Raw genomic sequence first — 6,086 nt, 5'->3', positions numbered from 1 at the left:
AAATTCATCCACCAACCTCTGCAACTTCTCTTCAGAATCTCCCAAGAGCATAGTGTCATCAGCAAAGAGCAACTGTGACAACTCCCACTTTATGTATGATTCTTTATCTTTTAACTCCACGCCTCTTGCCAAGACCCTCGCATATACTTCTCTTACAACCCCATCTATAAATATATTAAACAACCACGGTGACATCACACATCCTTGTCTAAGGCCTACTTTTACTGGGAAATAATCTCCCTCTTTCCTACATACTCTAACTTGAGCCTCACTATCCTCGTAAAAACTCTTCACTGCTTTCAGTAACCTACCTCCTACACCATACACCTGCAACATCTGCCACATTGTTTCCCTATCCACCCTGTCATACGCCTTTTCCAAATCCATAAATGCCACAAAAACCTCTTTAGTATTATCTAAATACTGTTCAATTATGTTTCACTGTAAACACCTGGTCCACACACCCCCTTCCTTTACTAAAGCCTCCTTGTTCATCTGCTATCCTATTCTCTGTCTTACTCTTAATTCTTTCAATAATAACTCTACCATACACTTTACCAGGTATACTCAACAGACTTCTTTCTTTCTTTCTTTCAACACACCAGCCGTATCCCACCGAGGCGGGGTGGCCCAAAAGGAAAAACGAAAGTTTCTCCTTTTACATTTAGTAATATATACAGGAGAAGAGGTTACTAGCCCCTTGCTCCCGGCATTTTAGTCGCCTCTTACAACACGCATGGCTTACGGAGGAAGAATTCTGTTCCACTTCCCCATGGAGATAAGAGGAAATAAACAAGAATAAGAACTAGAAAGAAAATAGAAGAAAACCCAGAGGGGTGTGCATATATGTGCTTGTACATGTATGTGTAGTGTGACCTAAGTGTAAGTAGAAGTAGCAAGACGTACCTGAAATCTTGCATGTTCATGAGACAGAAAAAAGGACACCAGCAATCCTACCATCATGTAAAACAATTACAGGCTTTCGTTTTACACTCACTTGGCAGGACGGTAGTACCTCCCTGGGCGGTTGCTGTCTACCAACCTACTACCTATAACTCAACAGACTTATCCCCCTATAATTTTTGCACTCTCATTATTATATAAATAATTTGTAATTTTTATTCACACAAAAAATATAAGATTTACTGTGATGTCATTTGTTTACACTGAAACAGCCAAGCAATGGACATTTCTCCTAGGTTGAGCTCTATTTCAAGGTACTTTTTGTTGTGAAAGCAATCAAAATCATATCTATTTCTGTAATATATCTTCCATTCTATCAAATGAGACCAAAAATCAAGAATACAACCATAAAAACCATTTGAAATTACCACTAAGGGGTGGCTAATTGCTGAGAAGTGAACTCCATTATTTATGCTTAGATTTCTTTAATTTTTGGTGTACATTAAGAAGCATCTTTCCATCATACATTGCCCAAGTTTCAATAAGATAGTCCAACAAACAAATGAGATACAATTCCCGAGATCAAGAGCAAAAGCCCCTCACCAGTGTCAAGGAACCTGCCTTGAGGTCTGCTCGCTTGTAGAAATTTTGCTCACGTATGGAAGCAAAACATCGATCCATCAACTGCTCGTATTTGGAAAAACTCGCACATGGACCCACTCGCAAGTAGAGGTTCCACTGTATAATCAGTAAATATTGAATCAGTTGATTCCTACAGCACATTGGACCCGCCCATAATTACCGCAACACAGAGATGGCAAGTTCGTGACACCGGCTATGAAATTTCGCTGGGCACGATGCCAAAATCCATTGGTTCTCTGATGTTCATCTTCATGGGCACCGGGAACATGCCGCAGGGGGCCCAGGAGATAGTTCACGAGCTGCCCCGTGAGTATGTCTCTGTGAAGGCGTTGAAGAATTTGAAACTCCTGAACAAATGAACCTGATAGGGATTCAAACTGCTGTACATGGGGTGAGTAATTATGAATGACCCAACTGGTCACACCTCCACCACTAACTGGTCACAGACTGTACCATGATTACTGGATGAAGGTTCAAACCTACACCACTAACTGGGCATAAACAAAGTTAAATGTTTATTTCAGCTTAATACAATGTTTGTACAGAGATGGTTGACATGATACAATGTTTGTACAGTGATGGGTGACATGATACAATGTACAGTGATGGGTGACATGATACAATGTTTGTACAGTGATGGGTGACATGATAGTGCTTGTACAGTGATGACTGACATGATAGTACTTGTACAGTGATGGGTGACATGATACAATGTTTGTACAGTGATGGGTAACATGATACAGTGCTTGTACAATGATGGGTGACATGATACAATGTACAGTGATGGGTGACATGTTACAATGGTTGTACAGTGATGGGTAAAATGATACAATGTTTGTACAGTGATGGTTGACATGATACAATGTTTGTACAGTGATGGTTGACTTGATACAGTTCTTGTACAATGATGATTGACATGATACAGTGCTTGTACAGTTATGGTTGACATGATAGTGCTTGTACAATGATGGGTTACATGATAGTGATTGTACAGTGATGGGTGACATGATACAGTGCTTGTACAGTGATGGGTGACATGATACAGTGCTTGTACAGTGATGGTTGACATGATACAGTGCTTGTACAATGATAGGTGACATGATACAGTGCTTGTACAGTGATGGGTGACATGATACAGTGCTTGTACAATGATGGGTGACATGATACAGTGCTCGTACAGTGATGGTTGACATGTTACAGTGCTTGTACAGTGATGGGTGACATTTAGGTGTGCAAGCAGGAAGCCCATAGCCATGCAGAGCATTTTGGGTTCAACTTACAATATTTTGACTTGACAACGGTTCGACTTACGAGAGTTCGACTTTACGATGGTGTAGCAGCAGTTACTTTGGAGATGAAACTTAAGATAATTACCCAACATGAAGGTAACTTGTATTCATTCATTTAATTTTTAATACTGGTACAGCCCCTCCACACTTAACGATGGAGTTCCATTCATGAGACCACGTCATTAAATGAATTTGTCGCGAAGTGAGGAGCATATTATAATGGTAGTGGGTTTGTCAACCAGCTTTGATAATTTTTTAATGTCATCTTTGCACCATTTATAACATTTCTGGTATATTTTTACACATACAGCAGCGTACTGTATATTGTAATAAACAGAAGAGAGGAAATCAGCTCTAATATACATTATTTAGGTATGAATACTGGTCAGAGAGCCCATTGTAAGTCCAAGGCATTGGTAAAGGAGTACGTCGCTAAGTGAGGAGAGGCTGTATTTAGTTAGTTACAGTAATTATATGTTTATTTACTGATTCAGTGACAGCAGTTATTAATTTATTTATAATGAGACTAGTCACGAGGGAGCATTCACCAAATTCAACTTCAATAACAAAAACATAAAGTGGGACCAAGTAAACCAAGTCCTAACCGATATAAGCTGGGAAGATATACTAAGCAACACAGACCCCAACGTATGCCTAGAACAGATTAACTTGGTGGCACTCGATGTATGCACAAGGCTTATTCCTCTAAGAAAAAGGAGGAGTAGATGTAAAATACAAAGAGACAAGCGCTCCCTTTACAGGCGACGGAAAAGAATAACAGAGCGGCTAAAAGAGGTCAATATATCTGAAATGCGTAGGGAGACACTGGTCAGAGAAATAGCAAGCATCGAACTCAAGCTAAAGGAATCTTATAGGAGTCAGGAATCGCGGGAAGAACTAAAAGCCATAAATGAAATCGAAAGAAACCCAAAGTATTTCTTCTCCTATGCCAAATCAAAGTCGAGAACAACATCCAGTATTGGGCCCCTACTTAAACAAGATGGGTCCTACACAGATGGCAGCAAGGAAATGAGTGAGCTACTCAAGTCCCAATATGACTCAGTTTTTAGCAAGCCGCTAACCAGACTGAGAGTCGAAGATCAAAATGAATTTTTTTATGAGAGCCACAAAATTTGGTTAACACAAGCCTATCCGACGTTATCCTGATGCCAAATGACTTCGAACAGGCGATAAATGACATGACCATGCACTCTGCCCCAGGGCCAGACTCATGGAACTCCGTGTTCATCAAGAACTGCAAGAAGCCCCTATCACGAGCCTTTTCCATCCTATGGAGAGGGAGCATGGACACGGGGGTCATCCCACAGTTACTAAAAACAACAGACTCCACAAAGGGGGCAGTAAAGCAACAGCAAAGAACTACAGACCGATAGCACTAACATCCCATATCATAAAAATCTTTGAAAGGGTCCTAAGAAGCAAGATCACCACCCATCTAGAAACCCCTCAGTTACACAACCCAGGGCAACATGGGTTTAGAACAGGTCGCTCCTGTCTGTCTCAACTATTAGATCACTACGACAAGGTCCTAAATGCACTAGAAGATAAAAAGAATGCAGATGTAATATATACAGACTTTGCAAAAGCCTTCGACAAGTGTGACCATGGCGTAATAGCGCACAAAATGCGTGCTAAAGGAATAACAGGAAAAGTCAGTCGATGGATCTATAATTTCCTCACTAACAGAACACAGAGAGAAGTCGTCAACAGAGTAAAGTCCGAGGCAGCTACGGTGAAAAGCTCTGTTCCACAAGGCACAGTACTCGCTCCCATCTTGTTCCTCATCCTCATATCTGACATAGACAAGGATGTCAGCCACAGCACCGTGTCTTCCTTTGCAGATGACACCCGAATCTGCATGACAGTGTCTTCCATTGCAGACACTGCAAGGCTCCAGGCGGACATCAACCGAATCTTTCAGTGGGCTGCAGAAAACAATATGAAGTTCAACGATGAGAAATTTCAATTACTCAGATATGGTAAACACGAGGAAATAAAATCTTCATCAGAGTACAAAACAAATTCTGGCCACAAAATAGAGCGAAACACCAACGTCAAAGACCTGGGAGTGATCATGTCAGAGGATCTCACCTTCAAGGACCATAACATTGTATCAATCGCATCTGCTAGAAAAATGACAGGATGGATAATGAGAACCTTCAAAACTAGGGAGGCCAAGCCCATGATGACACTCTTCAGGTAACTTGTTCTATGTAGGCTGGAATATTGCTGTACACTAACAGCACCTTTCAAGGCAGGTGAAATTGCTGACCTAGAAAATGTACAGAGAACCTTCATGGCGCGCATAACGGAGATAAAACACCTCAATTACTGGGAGCGCTTGAGGTTCCTGAACCTGTATTCCCTGGAACGCAGGCGGGAGAGATACATGATTATATACACCTGGAAAATCCTAGAGGGACTAGTACCGAACTTGCACACGAAAATCACTCACTACGAAAGCAAAAGACTTGGCAGACGATGCAACATCCCCCCAATGAAAAGCAGGGGTGTCACTAGCACGTTAAGAGACCATACAATAAGTGTCAGGGGCCCGAGACTGTTCAACTGCCTCCCAGCATACATAAGGGGGATTACCAACAGACCCCTGGCAGTCTTCAAGCTGGCACTGGACAAGCACCTAAAGTCGGTTCCTGACCAGCCGGGCTGTGGCTCGTACGTTGGTTTGCGTGCAGCCAGCAGCAACAGCCTGGTTGATCAGGCTCTGATCCACCAGGAGGCCTGGTCACAGACCGGGCCGCGGGGGCGTTGACCCCAGGAACTCTCTCCAGGTAAACTCCAATTAAACTCCTATGATATTTTCAACTTACGATGGGTTCGTTAGAACATAATCCCATCGTAAGTCAAGGGGCACCTTCCTGTGCCTTTAACAGTGATGTTTCTACTGTTGGTGTAATTCTAAACTTTTGATCATGTTGGTGCTTGAAAATAAAGAATGGGTGAGTGTTTTGGTTGTAAGAATTGTTTAACATGATAAATAATAATAATAATAATCTTTATTTCTGCAAGTACATGTACAGTAAATCCTTGACTTACAAATACCTCGAGAATCTCGTGTATTGTCTATAATATTCATTATAGAAGTCGTCTTCAACTTAGAACACATTGAGGACTTTCTGTATTGTGTATAATAATGATATTATACACAATACAGCTAGCCCTCCACTTTCACGAGTTTCAAATATTCGCAAATGCCCAGCTGCCCAATCA

Source organism: Cherax quadricarinatus, unplaced genomic scaffold, assembly GCF_038502225.1.
Source record: "Cherax quadricarinatus isolate ZL_2023a unplaced genomic scaffold, ASM3850222v1 Contig1815, whole genome shotgun sequence".
Lineage (NCBI taxonomy): Eukaryota > Metazoa > Arthropoda > Malacostraca > Decapoda > Parastacidae > Cherax > Cherax quadricarinatus.
This window is presented reverse-complemented; position numbering follows the sequence as displayed.